The sequence below is a fragment of the Haemaphysalis longicornis genome, unplaced genomic scaffold (genome assembly GCF_048455015.1).
Source record: "Haemaphysalis longicornis isolate Haplotype H1 unplaced genomic scaffold, Haemaphysalis longicornis Haplotype H1 scaffold_1, whole genome shotgun sequence".
In the NCBI taxonomy this organism is placed as follows: domain Eukaryota; kingdom Metazoa; phylum Arthropoda; class Arachnida; order Ixodida; family Ixodidae; genus Haemaphysalis; species Haemaphysalis longicornis.
The window spans coordinates 400,270,881-400,290,462 of NW_027526203.1; the positions used below are offsets into that span (position 1 = coordinate 400,270,881).

Consider the following 19,582-nt stretch of genomic DNA (forward strand, 5'->3'; position numbering starts at 1 on the left):
AAAAGTTGCGCCCCAGTGACTCCTGCGCAGGGTGTTTGTTACTCTTGTTGCAGAAATCAAAAACAAGAAATCTACTACAACGAAGACTAATGTTATTGTTTTGCTTCAGGGAATGGGGCGAGTTGGTTGAAAATAATGAATCAGCATCTTCTGCCTCGGACGGCCTCTTCGCGAGGTTCGGGACGCTGCTGCCAGAACCGTGGCTCGCGGCGCTGTCTCAGAGTGTTGCCCCGAGCCACGGTGACAGGCCATTGTCATCAGGGTAGCGGAGACCCGGCAGGGCCGACTCACTGTTCCGTCCCAGGCGCCGTCGGCGGTAATCCCTCGACTGTCAACACGGCGGTCCACGTGCGGCGCCCGCTGTGCTCGCCGGCGCCCAAGCCACGGCGGTGCAGGGAAGCAGCGTCCCGCGCTAGCGGCGGGCTGTCTGGTTCTCTTCCGACCGCGGTGCGAAGCCGCGCACCGCCGAGCGATATGGCTACTGGGCGGCTGATAATGAACGCGCGGCCCGATCACGTTGCGGCGGCGCCAGCCTGCGCTCGGTGGCGAGTGCCAGCCGGCCGCTCCTCCCGCTGCCTGGTGACGTCGGCCCGCTGCTGGCGCCGCGTGACGCCTTCTTGGGCGAGGAGCGAGCGCGGCTGTTGGGCTGCAATGCGCACGCTCGGCACCGTTGCGCGCTCACTCCCCGCACCGGTGTAGCGGGAGTGGCAGCCGTAGTCCGCGCTACGAGCAGGCTTCGCTGGTCCTGCAGGTCCTACCTGGTCAGCACGCATGTCCACTGCTCGGGAGCAGTGATATGGGCAGAAGAATACGAGACGAGTGGTAGTGGCTGCAGTGTTGCAGTCAGGGTAGTTGCACGTAAAACTGCTGGGGTAGGTGTGGGACGGGATGGTGCCGTTGTAGCATGTGTGAAAAAAAAAAAAAAGTGGAAAGGCCAATCTGGATGATTGTCACCAAATGTTGCCCTTAGATAGCTGATAACTTTCTATATATAAAGGGCTACTTGAACAGGGCTAGTATTTCGATAAGTAGCTACTTACGAAAAACATCTAATTTGAGCGGTTGAGAAAACATCTGCTGTCGCGGTCAACCTATAAGTATAAACAGAAGATCGTCTGCAGTTGATGGCTGCTACCCCAAGATCATACATGTCCTTCCGGGCACCGGGCATATGTATTTGACGACCAGTGACACGAGCCGAGAGCTGCCTAGAGACCTACGTTCCTGTCACCAGAGGCATGAAGATGGTTGGCGATGGCTCTTCCGTAAATCAACAAGTGGCCCGGGAAACAAGTTGAGGGGAGCAAAAACACCGCGAAAAGCGTTTGCTTGTTGAGTAACATTGCTATGAAATAGAAACACGCTAGGAAGGAAATAGAATTCTAAGAAATTGGTAGGAAATAGAAATCTAAGAAGTTACTTCAATATCAAAAACTGAATTACTGCGTCCCTTTTTTATGTTTTTCTCTCCTCATTATTTCTTTTAAATCTTTTTAATCTAGGAACATGTTCTCGAACATTTTTCGTCTGCTTTTCTGCCGGGCCAAGCCGGCCGTTGCTAGGCGGTGTTCATTTCGCAAAAATCCACGGAAACAGTTTTTTAACCACTTCAGCATTGATTAAAATGAATAAGCAAACACAACTGCCCGATTTTTTCTGTAGTGGGAACGATAAAGCATCTAAATCGTGATCAACTCGAGTAGAACCACGCGCAGCTGTTGGATTGCTTGTCTTATCGGACGTTCAGGCACGAAATATATAAAAAAAAGAACCAGGTTTCGGTTGTTCACGCTGATCTGATCTGATTATGAGATTTAACGCGCCGACGTTACAGAGGGGGTGAGGTGCGCCGTAATGGAGGGCTCCGGCTGAATTTTGACCACCTGAGGATCTTTAGCGTGCGCCGAAATTTCGAACACACGGGCGTTTTCGCGCCGTAGTATCTATAAGGCGCGCTGTAAGGGAGGGATGCGGATTAATTCAGATAACCTGAGCATCTTTAACGTGCGCTGAAATCTCGACAGTAGGCTTTGTTGTTTGTCGCCTCCACCAGAAAAACGGCCGCCTCGACAGTATCGAACCCGCGTCCTATGGCTCCGCAGCACAATGTATTAGCCAGTGAGCCACTGCGGCGGGTGGGGACGCACCTGCTTCGCCGTGAACAGTTGATTTCTTTCCAGAGCACAGTGGGCAAGTTTACTGTGAAATGCGACGCAGTTTCCTCCGGACAGTCACTGGTGATTTACGGAAGTGCCATCGCCAACCATCTCCATGCCTTTGGTGACAGGAACGTACGACTTCACGCAGCTCTCGGCTCGTTTCACTGGTCGTAAAATACATATACCCGTGCCAGGCAGTACATGTATACTCTGGGGGTAGCATCCATCAACGGCAGACGACCTGAACGCCTGTTTATACTTCAAGGTTGAGCGCTATAGCAGATGTTTTCTTCAGCGCACATACCGACATTTTCAGGACCGAGGTGGGAATTGAAATCACGGGGAAACCGTCAAAAAGATTCAGATCCATCAGCTTAAACTCTTTTATATAAAAGTTATTTACCAAGGTATAATGGTTAATCGCATAAGTGACACCACAGATTTCGAACAACGGGCGAACAGGCTGGATTTAGGTAAGGCTACTCAACAATGGTCAATCAATGTAGTCAGTCAGGTCAGTCAGGTTCATGTAGTCAGTCAGATAATATAGAGAAATCTGTGGAGTGTAAAGAACCCTCAACATTACATTCATAGATTACGGAAAAGAGTTTGATTCTGTAGACCCCGCCGCAGTACTGAAAGCCTTTATGGACGGGGAACAGAGAAGACGTACATAAAAGGCTTATGGAGGACTTATACAAGGGATGCACGGGCGGGATATTCCTTCACTGGAAGAATGAAAAGTTCCCAGACAGGAAGGCCATGAGACAGGGAGACACTACCTCGCCAAAATAGTTTACAGTCTGTTCGAAAGATGTATTCAGGAAGCTTGAATGGTGTAATTCAGGGGTAGAGGTAAATGGAGAATATTTGAGCCATCTGTGCATGACCTTGTCTTGTTCAGTGAGTCTGGAGAACACCTGCAAAAAATGCTTAAGAAGCTGTACTTGGAAAGCTCACTCAAAGGACTGAAGATGGGCACGAAGAAATACACACGCACAGAAAGCCCCACCTTTATCGTAGGTAATAAAACACCCGAAGAGGTGAATGAAGATAACTACCTTGTACAAGTTGCCATTGCTAATACGGACCGCGCAAAAGAAATCCAGCGTATAATAGATATGGTCTTGGCGCAATTAGGCACGCAGGCTCACATATCGAACAGTGAGCTCCCTCACACCACTGAAAAGAATAGTATTGCCAGTATTGCTTGTATTCACTAGCGAGGCGCGCATGCAGGCAACCGTGTGAGTGCGCCGTCACTCGTTACGTCGGGCTCCGCGGGATGGCGGTACTTGTCCGTGCTAAGCACATGACTGTGTTGCACGTTAACAAACTGTACGTCAACGAACGCAAAGTATTGCCTCGAGTCCAATGTGAGCGCGGTTAATGAAATCTATGTTGACACCACCGTATCGGGTTGAAACGGAGCAGACGACGCACGCCGGTGTTTTTTTTTTTTTTTGGGGGGGGGGGGGGGGTGCGTGCGGACGCAGTGGGCCAAGCCGCGCCATATTTGTGCGCATCGGCCATGTCTGTGGCCGTTTCGTTTCCAGTGTTGCGAAGCGAAGAAATTGACAGCTAAACTCTTCAACGAATACCACCTATATACATTCAAGCGAGTGCGTACTGCCAGTGATGGCTTATGGGCAGGAGAAACTTGGCGCCTTGCTAAGCGTCTTGACGGCAAACTTAGATGACCCCAACGAGCAGTGAAAAGAAGGATGATATGAGGTAGCTCTTATGGATATAGGAAAGGATCATCGCATATATCAGAGAACCAACTCAGGCGGGAGGCATCATAGCTGGAATTAAAGAGGAAGAAGAGCACCTGGGCGGGGCACGCAATGCGGCGAAATGACAACCAGGGGACCATCAGGGTAACTGAGTGGCTATTGAGAGTGTGGACTAGAAGTATAGAGGAAGACGATAAACTTCATACGGGGATGAAATCAGGAAATTCCGAGGCAAAGAATGGGCTAGGCCATCGCAAGACAGGGAAGAGCTGGAGGAACGTGGTGGATACAGGCATGGTGATGACGATGGAAATAACAACAACACTAATAAAAATAATCATCAATAAATCATTTATTTGCGTGCCCAGGAACAGCCGGGAGGCCTTTGTGCTGGCGCACGGAAACAAAAACACACTAAACATGATGTACACATCTCTCAAAGAAAAAATAAGAGGAGAATAGTAGTGGTTACACACGAAGAAAATTACAAATTTTGACCTAAACACACACAAACACACACACTTACAAACACCCATTCATACACTCAAGTAACGCCTAACATTGAGGCATATCCAACAGAAGCAAACAAGACAATTAAAAAGTCAACGAAAAGAAAAGAACGAAATGTTAGCTTAGGCTAAAGTCACAGAATGAAATTCAATCAGGAGTATGAGCACAGGAGTAAAAGACTAATAATAATAATAATAGTTAATAATAATAATAATAATAATAATAATAATAACAGCGAACTCCCGTTAAGACGAACTTGAAGGTACATTGATAATTTGCTTGTCTTATCAGAAGACTCCCCCCCAAAAAATCGGCAACATGCCCAGGTGTACGCAAATTACTTGCTTCAAGACGGTGAATGAAGTAGACATACAATGGAGGGAAACGAAAAAATTACGCCCACCTCCCCTCGCGGGAACCCTGGTGTGATGCGACGCTGAAGGGGGTTCCATTGTGCGTTTCCGTTGGGTCGATTACTCGAATTGCGTGAGCAATCGTCGGGTAATGCGAGAGAGATAGAGCGAGAGCAAGCGTAGCGCGGACGACCGTCGACTGAGAGACCGGCCGGAGCGCGGCACTCCGCTTATATGCGCAGCGCGCCCGAAGGAGAGGAGACCGCGGAGCAGGGATGCCAGGTTCTCGGAGAGTAACCCGCCAAATTTTTTTGCGCCGCATAGCCCAAAAGTAGCCAAATGTTGACATCTTGAAATAGCCCAAATAGCCAAAGAAAAAAACTTCACACACAATTCATTTGAAACGTTTCTTCAGATGACTACTGCTAAAAGTTTGACATATTTACAGAATGAGTGCAAGTTATATAACCAAACATCAGTTTGGAGTACAAACAGCTCCACCAGTGTACATCGCGGTGGTATTGAAACGATCCAAAAAGATGTCTAATGGTGTAAATCCTTACAACAATTTCCACCTCTCGTTAGTCCAAATTTTACATGTAGGATGTTCTGTAAAGTTTCTATGGACATTCGGTTCCGCGAGTCCGTTTTTGTTAGAGTGACTTGACTGAACACTCTTTCTACTGCAGCATTGGACTCTGGCAGCGTGAGCAGTGAAATGGCTAGTTGCGACAGCAACGGAAGCATTCGGGCACCAGCGCTGTTTTTGGCATCCAGGACATTTTTCCAAAACACTCTAACATTGTCGTCACGGAGTTCATCAAGCCTACATTGCAGAAGGCAATATTCGGACTCCATTGCAGAAATACTTGGAGGCGAAATAAATTTCGCAAAAGCTTTGAAAAGAGCATCAAAAGAGAGCAGTGCAAGAGGGTGAGGTCACCTAACAGTTTCATATTTGACGGGAGACGCTTCAAGGTGCTTTCCACACATGCTATTATAAATTCACGGAACCGCTCAAGAATGGTGTTCTTCCTCTCGTCGCTAAGGGAAGACTTTTCCAGGACGTCACGGAAAACTCTTCCCAGCTGGCAGGCTCGAACATGCATTCAGCTTTGCATGTTTGGCTGTCACGTTCGGAGTACAAAATCGCGTGAACGCTCCGAAAATAAATTAGACGAAAGTCAGCGCCTGTCTGTGTCCCTGTGTGTCTAGTTTTTCGTGTCGTTTATCCGCGATGTTGGCAATGGTTTCAAGACCACGAGCCAAATTAACGAGCTCGCACCACATTCCTGCTGTGACTAATTCGTTTACTCTTTTAAGTGCAATGCACTTCTTAAAGGGACACTGAAGTGAATTTGTCAAGCTCCCGTTTTTGCTTGCACTGCGTAGACTGGCTCAAATTAGCACACTTTTCATCGTTTATCAGGTTGACAAATCGGTAATTATTTTACAAAGCGCGAAAGAAGAAAAACTACCATGCGCGGTTTGCGGCGGCCGCACCAACTAAGGCTGTGACGTTGAGAGGAGGGGCGCCGTGATTGGACGATGCCCAAGGTTAGCAATCACACAAGTTTCGGTTTCGGTTTCGGTTCTGTAAAACATAACCAATGGCTTTGTTGGATGGGCATTCTCAATATCTCAGTAATCATCGTACCGCGCTTCTGCCATGTTGTCGGCTGTAAAATGCACAAGATAAGCCTCCCAGGACGGCTTGTAGTCGTAGCATTCACTAGCCGAGACCTACGCAGTGCATGAACGCCCTCCGCGTACCCGCAGACGCCCAAATGTCATGCGCTTTTCCCCCATATTTGGAGCTTGCTTCCCTCATGCCTGTATCGTAAAAAGCGTGTTCGCACCAGGCCAAGGGTCTTTTCATTCTGGCCTGTGCCCACTGCCTGCAAGCAGTCGGTGCTTATGGCAACAGCACGCCAACGAGAACTCGCTAGCGCGCCAGTGCCAGCCTGCGCGCGTTTTGTGAACTAGTTCGTGTAGCCATGAACGTTGCGGCCCCAAAAAAGGTGAACTCAATATAGAAAACATCGGCGGAAAACAAAAAAGTTAACTTACAAAAAAAAAAAGCACGTACCCGCGGGGATTCGAACTCGTGACTCGCAAAACATTCGGGGTGAATTCCTAGCGCCCCAGACTGCTAGGCCACGGAGCTTTTTTTTTTTTTTTTTTTTCTGAAACAATAACTTTATTTACACATAAATATACACGTCATGCCGAGTGTTACACATGGTTCAGGAGCAGGTCTGACAGTGGATGTGTCGGTTACATGTTTGGCGGGCAAGGTGACAACGAACGTGAAACCAGGAGAAGCAAAAAAAAAAGGGGCAAAGAGACACGAAACAAAAATAGGAGGACAATGAGAAACAGCAGCACAGGCTCTACAAAAACAAAGGCTAAAGGAATTGTGTGTGTCCTATGGCTGGCGCTATCTCTCCTGTTTCTCAAAGGAGGACTTGGTCAACGTAGATACGCTGGCCCGTTGAACGCTCCAGCCCCCCCCCCCCCCCCCCCCCCTTTTTTTTTTTTTTTTGGGTTAGGCGTTTCCCTGCCTGCGCCTTTCCTCATTTGTTTTGTAGCGCTTCAGCGCATGGCTGCCTCGGGCGAGCTTCCTTCGCAGTTCCAGGTCGCAGTCAGATGTGCCCAATGCGCTGACCGTCCATTGGACCTCCCGCAGAAAGTGTCGCCATGCGGGTTGTGGGTGGAGGGCGCACTCCGCTGCATCTACCCTCGCTTTCCAGAGGGAGTGAAGTCCGATGGCTAGGACACAATCACGGAAAGCGGGGTGCTCTGTGTCCACACACAGGAACTTGAGGCCCGGCCAAGTGACGTTCCACGATGTTCTGAAGCACGCTTGTATTTCGTGCCAGAAATACATCGCCGTGTTGCAGTCAAGGAATGCATGTTCTGCGGTTTCCGGTTTGCCACACAGGAGGCATCCGGCGCCCCAGGGGAGGAAGAAGCCCCGCTCCTGCTGACGCGCCATGACTGGCAACACTGCCGCGTGGAAACGGAAGAAAAAATCTTTTGTGCCGACTGGGATGGGGGATTGCCTGACTCGCTTGAGAACATCGCCTCCACCATGAGGGACCGGTGGCTGACGGTACAGGGGTGGTGGCAGTGTCTGAGCAACTAGGTCCCAGTATAACTTTCGCGGCTTCACAGCGAGCAGGTATTCCCAAGAAAAACGCGTCTGAAGTGAAGCCACCGCGCTCGCTATCTCCCTGTAGAACCCGGTGGTGCGAGAGCCGTGATCGACAGGCGCTGATGTGGCAAGCCACGGCCGCAAGTGAAAGGAGCCCATGCATTGGATGGCCGCCTGAAGAAACGGGTCGACCTGGTCGCGGAAGAAAAGGAAGCGCTGGACTACGAGCTTGAGTTCTGCGTTTATCAGTCCAATGCCACCCCCCTCCACGCTCCAGAAGAGATTGGTGCGGCGCATGGGCTCGTATTGCGACCGCCAAACGAACACTGCCCACGACCGGTGTAGCCTCTGTATCGAGCCGGCATCGATGGTGGTAATGCGCGCTGCGTACAGAATTGCGGGGTAGGCTACCATGTTGCACAAGAGGGACCTTGCATAAATGGATATGTTACGGTTCCTCCAGGGGTGAAGCTTCCATTCGGCCGCGTCAACTTTTGATTTCCATCGAGGCGCCACTGCCTGGCCCACTCCGATCTTTACCCCTAGATATGTCTCAACGCGGTCCGACCACCGCATGTTGAAGCACTTGCGCGGCTTCCTTTCCCAGCACCCCAACCAGGCTCCCTCGGATTTTTCAAGGTTCAGCTCTGCACCGGAGAAACCGCAGAACTGATGTGCCAGTCGGAGTACTTCTCCGGCTTGGGCAGCTGTTGTGCAGATAAGGGCAACGTCGTCGGCATATGCCAACACTCGGAGTTCCCGTCCGCCCATAACGAGTCCTTCGATTTTGGTGGACGCAGCAACCATGCGACACAGCGGCTCCAGGTAAAGAGCAAAAAGTAGTGGAGACATTGGACAGCCTTGGCGGACAGAGTTGACGCGAATGCTTTGCTAATATATGGTATATATTGTACAACCGGTTTACACTTTTATTTAATTTTGGCATTTCAAGCCGCTTAGGTGACTATTTGTTGTACTGCGATCGTGCAGTAAGCGTCGCCCGAGTTTCCACAGTAGCTCACGTCTAGCAATTGCATTTCGTAGACGGAAAAGCGTTCGCAGATGCGTAGTCGTGCTGCTGACCGCTGTGCTTGTTCGCCCAGCGCAAAAAAGTGCTTCCCGCGCCCTAGTTTTACGCTGTACGGTAAAAATATCAGTTGATTTTATTTGCTTAGTACCTATATTGACTTCGCTGACTCTTCTCCCGCCTTTAAGAGGCCTTATATTTTCCTACTGGCGTACCAGTCAGCGAAGCGTCGCATGTGCAGCGCTTGTGTGAAGCGACCTTGACTTGGAGCTAGATACAGTGTACAAACAAACCAAGTAAAGAAAGGCACATTCTTCCATTCACAAACGTGTCCTGGCTTCGTTTCAACTAAGCGAACGAATTGCGACCAAGCAATTTTTTTTAACGTCCTTGATTGCGACCCGCCGGCGGCCGGCGGACGAAACGCTGGGCCGACTGACTCTGTCGGCCGGGGAGCCGTGCAGTAGCGCAGCCGTGGCGCAGCCAATTGCCAGCTCATCCCCTCCTGACGTCACACGAAAACGCCACAGAAAATGGGCGAGCGTAAAGAGAGGAGGACAGCGTTTTCGAATTAGTTTTTCTACTAAATAAAATCGCGTAAACGCGCCTAGAGTGGTCGAAACATGGCCTGGGGACTCCGGACTACAATTTGCGCTAGTAATCCCGCAATGTTTACATATCACTTCAGTGTCCCTTTAAGCGACCCTGAACCTGCGTCCACCGGCGATGTCCGCGCACGTGGAGATGGGCGCGCGCAGCCTGGCCGCTGACATAGCTCATACCCACGTGGGGGATTGGCCAGGAATCTCCTCGTCTTCCTTGGCAACGGGTGGAGATGGGCGCGCGCTGCCTGGCCGCTGACATGGCACATACCCACGTGGGGGATTGGCCAAGAATCGGGCGTGAGAAGGGCTAATGCACCTGCTTAAAGGAGTACTGACACGAAATTTCAAAGCTGAGATCCGCTCTAGCAATCAAGTACAACACAACACAAATAGGTGTCTGTGAATAAATGCATCTTTCTTTCTTTGTAGTTGTGTGTGTGTGTGTGATCTCTCTTTCGCGAACATTACCGAACCGCGCAAATTCAACTCGTGCATTCGCACTTTCACATTCTTCCCCTCGGGGAAATGCGGGGAATTTTTCTTGCGAGCCGGCCCAAAAGTGGTGGGTCGACAAGTCTGAAAAAAGCATTTTTAAGACTTTAGGATGTAATGCAGAATAGCCCAAAAATAGCCAAATAGCCAACGACCAATTTCTCCCGCCAACTACAAACTCAAGTAGCCCAATTTGGCTATTTATAGCCCAACCTGGCATCCCTGCCGCGGAGAGAGAGGGCGCTGCACATGCGCACACCGCGCTTGCGCCGCGCGCAGCGCCGCCCACCGGCGGAGTGAGAGTGCGCTGCGCCACACGCCCGCAGATGTTGGGCGAGAGTGTTCGCTATCGGAGAGAGGAGAGGGGGTGAGCGGAGGAGAGACGCAGCTGTGCGGACGCGGACGCCGACGGCGACGGACGCAGGACAGGGCCGCCGACAAGAGATGCTCCTCTCAGCGTCGCATCTACAATAATTTACTTGAGGGCGCAACTAGATAGAAGACTGTCTTGAAGTGCCCTTGCCTAATTTTATCCAGTCCAAGCGGTGACGGAGAGCGTACACCCCCCACCCGCTACACAGAGCTTTCTTGGCGGTGACGCGGTGGGACTCGCGATGCGAACCGACGCGATCTCACATGATACCGTTGAGAAACGGCAATTGTCAGGACAGCTGCCACGTTCGCGAACAGGAACTCTCCGTCGTCGCTTTTTAGATGTGACGCTGAGAGGAGCATATCTTGCCGGCGGCCCTGTCCTGCGTCCGTCGTCGTCGTCGTACGCGTCCGCACAGCTGTGTCTCTCCTCCGCTCACCCCCTCTCCTCTCTCCTATAGCGAACACTCTCGCCCAACATCTGCGGGCGTGTGGCGCAGCGCACTCTTACTCCGCCGGTGGGCGGCGCTGCGCGCGGCCCTGCGCGCTGTGCGCATGTGCAGTACTCTCTCTCTCCGCGGTCTCCTCTCCTTCGGGTGCGCTGCGCGCTGCTGCCGTGCGTGAGAAGCGTGCTGCCGACGCCGAGCTCCGGCGACCCGAAGCAGCCTCCGTCTAAACAACGACGTCTCTCATCATGCACAAAATTACGCCCGCATCCCCTCGCGTGGAACCCAACGATATGATTGAAACGCAATTAACGTTCACTACGCGTTTCAGGCAATTCGACTAATCGACCCAACGGAAACACCCAACGGAACCCCCTTCAGCGTCGCATCACACCAGGGTTCCCGCGAGGGGAGGTGGGCGTAATTTTTTTAAAACTATTTATCCTCCTAGTTTTGCGCCTCTCTCCTCCAGAGCAGAGCGGCCACAGAACTCGCCCTCGCTCTTTTTTTTTCTTTGCTTTGTCGCTGGCTCCTCGGGTTGAAAGGTGGGAGAAGTGGTAGCTTTATCCGCGTGTCTTTTTTTTTTCGCTCCGTCTCTTCCTCCGTGGGGTGAATTCGCTTCACGCTGTGGTTTTCTTCTACTTTTCTTTCCCTCTGGTCGCGTGACGAAAGTTGTTCGTCTTAACTGAAGAGTACATGCAAGACTGTTCGCCTTAACCGGATTTTTGTTTTGTTTTGGGTCTATGGAAAACCAAACAAACGTTCCCACGTTGTTCGGCTTAAGGGAGAATTCGTGTAACCGAGTTCGTCTTAACGGGAGTTCTCTGTAATATCAATCAATCAATCAATCAATCAATCAATCAATCAATCAATCAATCAATCAATCAATCAATCAATCAATCAATCAATCAATCAATCAATCAATCAATCAACCGACCGATCGATTCATAATTAATTAATTAATTAATTATTTTAATAAATAATTTTTATTTCCGGTGCCAAGGAACAACCCTGGGGTCCTGGTGCTGGTACACCATATACAAAACATTCATAAAAACAAAACGAAAATCCAGACGACCCAACACACAAAAATCAGATATATATGACAGAAACAATAAAATAAAAATACTTAAAGAAATCTAAGAAAAAAAAGCAAAAGACAAAAGAATCGTAGTGATGCAAGCTATGAAACGATGCAAGCGAAACGTTCAAGGCACCTGAGAAACAGGAAATATACAAGAAAATATACAATGCACGTGATAGAGACAGAGCATACATATAAAACAAAAGTTCTGGTTTTTGGAACGTTACACTACAATAAAGTATTACCGAAAAGCAACGAGCGATGCTTTTGCGATTTCCCATCTTGTCGAGACCACACAACAAACAACAAGTTTGGCAGAAAATATCGAAAAAACAATGGCAGGAATATAGACATAAATTGTCAGGCCAACAAATCACAAAAATAATTTCAATGATGAACCAGCCGATAAATCAGTCGTTTATTAGTGCGTCCAGGATGTGCTGACGCGGAAAAAAGGGCATATCTCCGAAAAATCTAGAAAATAGGATTGGTTAGTCTGAACGAGAACGAGACACTTTGACATACACACCGACACACACACATTACCCACACACATATGTGAAAACGAGGCATTGCAAACAAGGCATTGCACACATTGCATAACAACATGTTACTGCTAACTGCTCTGGAAACTACAACTGAAAGACAACACGGCATGAATTGTTTGAGTCCATTTTGAGTTTGAGTCCATTTTGAGTTCTGAGTACATTTTGAGTTTGAGTCCATTTTGAGTTCTGAGTACATTTTGAGTTTGAGTCCATTTTGAGTTCTGAGTACATTTTGAGTTTGAGTACATATTGAGTTTTGAGTACATTTTGAGTTCTGAGTACATTTTGAGCTTTGAGTCCGAGTGAGTTCTGAGTTTTGCGTTCAATGTGAGTTTGAGTTTGAGTAAGCGCAGATGTGCTGCTGAGCATTTAGTCTGAGTTTGAGCGAGTAATGATTCGAAAAAAAAATTGTGGGTGAGTTTGAGTGAGCCGCGGCAACTTTGCCGAGGTATGGCCATGGAACAATATTTTACACCATTTTCGGCCAAAAAGGGTGTAAAAAAGTTTAGTGTGTTCTCCTTGTGATAACTTACCGCTGCCACATCTGTGGCTCCAGAGAAGGAACGCGGCGCACTGGCGCAAAACGTGGTCAGCTACACCCGCCGTGGCTACATCGCAGCAGGTGCCGCGGCAGAAGCGATGGCACTGGGAGTTCGACAGGTGCTGGCCAGCGCACGCTGTAGCTGTTGTTGTTGTTCCCTTCATTGTGGCACACTTCTAAGGGTATAATGTCCCTCGCTTTACAAAACTATGAGTTAGAAACGAAAAAAAATGTATGGTGAAAAGAGCGCGCAATGAAACATGAGAATTGGTAAGACAAAAGGTCGATCAATACCACAAGACGGAAGAGAAAGAAAAGTATGCAGAAAATATGCAGAAGGAAAATTCATGGAAGTCCGCATTCACGCCCAAGACTTGAATGGCGAAGCTGTTGTAGGTGAGCATTGCCGGACACATAAGTTTCAGTATCATTGTTTATTGGCATAGTTGCGTTGCTACTAATCGTCGTCTTGTGCATCGAAGAGGTCGTCGTCGTCTTCGCGCGGGTGGTGGAATGCAAAGTCATCCTCAGAATTGTAGACTTCCACCAGCTCAACTGGCGAAGCTTGCGCCAAGTCGCTCAAGGCTTGAAGCATAGCGAAGCTGCAGGATTTCTTTATACGTTAGCAGTGAAGGACACAACACTACGCATTTGTAGAAGTTTTAAATTGTTTATTTAGATGTTCCGTCGCTGCTTTGCACTGTGCTAGAAGTAGTCACCGTCATATACATCCACCTCGCTAAAGAACCTCTTCGTGTGCACCTCCGACATGTGACAAGACATGAGTGTCACCCACTGTCGAGTGTTTTCAGGCGCCGGCCGAATTCAAACTACTCCCGAAGTATTTCGGCGCAACAACATTTGATGCCCTCCAGATTTGCAGTCGCCAAAATCTCAGAATTGTCTCAATGGGTTGTACCTGATATACAGGTGCGGTTATCGATTCCTAGAATCGGTAAAAAATCCCACATGTCGTCTTCGGTCTTAAGACAACTTTCCCTATTTTACATCAGTGAAATGTACGGGGAGGCGTTGCATGTTTTCGTTGACGGCTCGGTCACAGCCTCTTCGTCGGCAGCGGCAGTAATTATGCCTGGGAAGGAACCGATCCAACGTTTCAAGATTGCTCACAGGACTTCGTCTACCGCAGCAGAACTTGTCAGTTTACGAGAAGCGCTCCTTACCATTTCTTGTGAAAGGCCACATCAGTGGACTATCTTTTGTGACCGAAAACCAGCGCTGCAGGTACTAAGGTACCCAATGAAGCGAGGCGCATATGATCAGCTGACCACTGATGTCGCTATCCTGTTTAAAGAGGTGAGTTAGAAGGGCCACACGGTGATGCTTCAGTGGATTCCAAGTAACTGTGGCATCGCTGGAAATGAGTTGGCGGATGCAGAAGCACAGCAGGCACACCACAATAGAACTCCCTTGGCTATATCCATCACAAGGCAGAATGCTAGCGCGCTACTCTACCTAGCACGTAAACAAGCTGCAGCCTTGCATTCGTCGGACCCGCAGAACCGACATAAACGCCTTCACAGCCTCGATCCAGAGCGAAAGTTCTGGCTCACTCATGCTCTTCAACTTCGCAGAAGTCAAGAGACATTGCTACACAGGCTGCGTCTTGGAGTAGCATTGACCCGGAAATATCCCCACATAATCGGACCGGAGGACAGCCCCGACTGCCTTCTGTGCGGTTGTCCTGAAACTATCGAACATTTGCTTAACGTTTGTCCAAAGTACTCTAGTAAGCGAAAGAACCTTGAGGCAGCATTACTACGCTTGGACACTCGCCCTCTGTCCGATCAAAAGATTTTGGGCATGTGGGCTGACAACAGGAAACAAAGCGCTGATATTTCTTAGTGACTCCTCTCTGGATTCTCGGCTCTAGGTTGTGACACAATTTAACAGACTGCGAAATAATGTCTCAATGTTTTCTTTTATGGATGATAACCATGTACTTAAAAGTGGACTGCAATCATCTGATTCAGCGCCCCGTTGTATGTGAGACGTTTATTGGTTTTACTGCTTGTACATACTTCATTGGTCGATTTGATTGTCATTTCCCATACCTTCCATATTCATTCATTTCTCTTTTTATCCCAGTACCCTCCCACCAGTGGGAAGTAGCAGGCCCAAGATCGCTTTCTGAGACCGACCTCTTCTCCTTTTCAATAAACATTTACTCTCTACATGCGCGGTAGCGCTTGACGACAGCGCTGGAGTTTCTTTTCTTTTTTTTGCCACTGCTCTAGCCGGAGACTCGGCGGTCGACGTGAGGCACGCGCCCACGGGCACTCGGCATTTTCTTGCTCCTCGTGGTTTTTGCCAGGTTTTTTTTTAATATTAGTATTGTAAAGCCACTGAACGTGCCGGGAACGCTGGGCAATCGCCACGAGGCACGCGCTCACGAGCGCTCGGCATTTTCTTGGTATTTTTCCTGCAACGGCGAACTTACAGCTTGTACAACAGCTCCGCTGTTAAAAGCTGCGTTTCACCAAGGAGCACCACCACCACCACCACCACCATCATCCCCATCGTCATCAAAAAGCAGTGTACCACGCGCAATTCTACGTAAGATGCACCTCAGACTGGCTGCAGCATCCGTACTGTGCCAACGTGTCGTCACCTCGTCACCTGCATTCTCTGACAGCACAGAGGGAATTTGTGTCCGACTAGTGTGGACTCGTCTGAAGCGGCCTGAGCGACTGTGTCCAATTTAAGCTTCGCCGACCAGCTGTAACGCTTCGCTGCTTCCAGCAGACGCACGCTCCCGCTCCCGCGCATAGGCTTCCCGACAGGCACCCCTGTCTTGCTCGCCGGAAAGACTATGGCTCTCCCATGCCTCCGAAAGTCTATCACCCTGGCGGCCTCTGCGGGCTCTGTGGGACGCCTCGATCCGGGCAGGATGCCCCCGGACGATGGGCTGAGGGAGGAACTGTATACGCTTCCGTTTCCCCACGGTCAGCCACCCCGTGCTTCTGCCACTGAGCTTCGCTACTTGCCAGTCTCGGCCGTCGACGGCCTGTTACGTCGTGCAGTTGGTGCCAGACCTCAGCGAGTTGTTCTGGACGCCGGGAACCGGGATCGTCGAGAATGTGGCGGTTATGCCTGCCTTTGGAGAGAAGGACGAAATGTGTATGGAGGGGACCACGTGTAGCCACGCTGTTATCCAGGGCGGCAGCAAAGCCAAGCAGCTGGAACCATTTTCGTGAACACCAAATATGACTTCATCTTGCTGCGCTGTGCCCCAGTCTGAGAAAGACACTGGAAGATTCGCATGCTCATATCTGAGCCGCTGCTTTCTTTGGCGCATCTTTCAGTTTGTGTAACAAGCCAATGTAGACCCATTTCAGCGGCGCTCCCTATATCATGAGCTCGATACATTACACTAATGCATATGAGGCGTTTGTTTTCGAAATGAGCCAGATCCGGAAACCTAAACTAACAAGGATAAAACTGCAGTGACAAGAAAAACTCGGCAACTTTTCCCTAAAAAAGGAGTGGCAAGAAAATAGTTGAGATAACGCTCTGAAAACGTGTACGCCGATCGTAGTTCGTATCAAAAATAAGCCAGACCCTCCTGTTTCACGGATAGAAATGAGCCAAATTCATTTGCCCAATGGGAGTATGCTTTCGGCTTGACTGTTCAAACTGTTTCGTAAGTGTTTTCGGGAGTTCTCTCTTCTTTTTTTTTTTTTTTTTTTGCTTTTCGGAGCTGGCTTATTATGAACTCAGACGGCAATTAGGAGATCGGCGAAACATCTGTCCCCAGATGTTAACGACGAAGTGAACGAAATGAACCTTAGAGATGTGAAACAATAATTTCATTGCGTCTCACCTGTCCCAACGAAATAACTCTGGTTATATTTTTTTTACTCCCATGTTTACCATTCTAGTACTTAACTAAATAGCCGCCGCTTACAAGCCCTAGCAAACACTCCCCCCCCCCCCCCCCTTCTGACAGTACGAACCACTTCATTAGGTGAAGAAGAAAATATCAGCAGCCTTCTTGTGAAGCGTTTTGGAAATCCATGGCCAGTCAATAAAGAGCTTGCTTCCTTTGTGAGTACCTTCAGGCGTGCCCAAGAAAATTATCCTAAGGAAGAATTCGAAAAGAGCTGCTAATGGTGCCAAGCGGACCCACCTGCTTTCCATCGATAATGCTACAGTTCTTGAAGCCCTGTTACATATTTTAGTGCCTTTTCCACCAAAACTCAATCACACCATGCTTGAAAGTCAATTTAAATAACGTTTTTTTTTTTTCTCTTAAGAATGCCGCATCAACGTAAGTGTTTCAATTTAATATCAGCCAAATCTAAACTTATCCCCCCAGTATTGCTCAAAGTCCGGCATAATTTTTAATTACTTGTGGCCATAAGGTTCCCCTAGCTGACATGTAAAATATACCATATAATAGCCTTGATGGCGTTGCATTTAGGTCGGGTAACAAACTTCCGCTTGTTTCTCAAATTCGCGTTAGGAGGATCTGGCTCATTTCGAAAAAAAACGAAAAACGCCTCATATGTCATTTGTATAACGATTGTAAAGATGGTAATATCTCATCCTGAACAAAAATAAAATAAAAACTCGTGGTAATTCGTGAAAATGCAGTCGTAAATTTTATGTAATTATTGTGTCCGGTGTAATATAGTTCGTGTAATCGAATTCCTTGGCGGGGTGAGGTGCCTATCAGAGTTTATAAGTTTCAAAGTTTATTTAAAGACTACAATGATGTGTGATGTGTGATGTGCAGTATACAAGAGAAAGTCCCAAGGCAAGAAGCCGCAGGCGGGACCTCCTATGCTTCTATACCATCAATATCGAGCATGTACAAATGTATAGTTTGAATTTAGCAACCCATTAGCACGTAAAGGTCATAAATGCGTCAAAAGCAAACAATGGTAAAGTCTATATACAATATGGCACAAATTTACAGACTGCACAGATGAAATGAGAACAAAACATTCAAGAAGAGGAAAAAATTAAGCACAGTACATTTTCATTAGAAATAATTTATACATGTTCGCACACGCACCCACACACGCACACGCGCGTTCACAGACGCACACACGCACACGCGCACACACACGCACACACACACACACACACACAATTTTGACCACCTGGGGATCTTTAATGTGCGCCGAAATCTCGAACACACGGGCGTTTTTGCTTTTCGCCTAAGCGGCCGCCGCGGCCGGGAATCGAACCCGCGACCTCGTGCTCAGCAGCACAACGCCTTAGCCACTGAGCCACCGCGGCGGGTCTGCCATAATATTCCAGTTTTTTGAAACAAGATACTGTGATCAATATTGTCGAAAGCTTTCGAAAAATCTATTGAAACTGCCTCCGAAATGTTACCTTCATCAATGTAAGATATAACCTAATCAGTAAAAGTAGCAATGGAAATGTCATTCGAAAGACCTTTTTGGAACCCAAATTGTTCGGAAGTGAGAATATTAAACTTGCTGAAATACTTAGACAACTTTAGCTCTGTCAGATTCCATAAAAGCTTGTCAAAAAAAGAAAAACTTAAATTGACCTATAGTTGTCCGGGTTTGTAGAGTCACTTTTTTAGATACAGGGACAACCCTAGCCCCTTTTAGTTTCTGTGGAAATTTTTCGGTCTTAAATACTCAGTTAAATTTGTGGCTCAGTACGTGCGATATAAGTTTACTAATGATAACAACATTTTTCCCGTGAATCCCATCTGAGCCAGGTCCAGTTACTTTTAGTGTGTTTAGAATGAACTCAACTCCCTGCGGGCAGGTGGTGTTCAAGAAAAAATATTGCAAGCTGCATCTGAAAGGCGGCGTGTAATGCCAAGCCCTGGCGATATGAACATTACTGTAAGGTCCACTTATGAGATCAGCGGCCAGGCGCCCGGACTGCGCGTGAGAACTCGCCACTGTCTGGTGGCTCAACACTGGGGACTCTACGCCGCAGCCGTCGCCAATTCGTCACGGCGCGCACGGGAGACGGGTTGTCTGGCCCACCGAATACCACGGGGATAATCCCACATTGAGAGCGCAGATGGCGCCGCCGGGTTCCGAGAATCGTCGACGTGATGCACGGAGGAGGTGGAATTACCGGCGTCGAAGCGGGCGCCGCGCGAGACACCATTGTTAACGCGCCCGGCCGGCACGGTGCACTGTCGCCGCATTTCGCTCTCACCCCGCGGGGTCGCGCGCACTTGCTCGTCCGCGAGCGTGCCGTTGACCCAAAGATGGCGGCGCTTCATTGAATATTCCGTAGCGCGCTGAGTGACAGCTGTCTACGTGAATTTGGGCACTCCCTTACGCGTGTACGAACGCTACACGGGCGTTCCCGAGAGAGTGTGATCTCGAGGTGTTATAAGGCCGAACTTGGCCGTTAGAAATCGTTCTTGTCTGAGCGCTGAGCTGGGCAGTTCCCGGCGGGACAAGGAGTCTCGACCGTTAAAGCTAGGTTGGGATTTGTGAGCCCCCCAGGCTAGAGGTTAAGATCGCGTCGGAAGTTTAGGGTACAGCGCCGTACCGGGCAACTAGACGGATCTTGCCGTTTCTC

General features: G+C 48.9%; 1 protein-coding gene across 2 annotated transcripts in view; it reads right to left on the reverse strand.

Moving 5' to 3' along the window:
• LOC144155401 (uncharacterized) overlaps positions 1-594 on the reverse strand; it is a 142,400-nt gene extending 141,806 nt beyond the window's left edge. For both annotated transcript variants that reach the window (XM_077686801.1, XM_077686798.1), the window contains exon 1: positions 292-594. The gene's annotated coding sequence lies outside the window, so the exon portion shown is untranslated. The remainder of the gene's footprint in view (positions 1-291) is intronic.
• Positions 595-19,582: the final 18,988 nt, after the last annotated feature.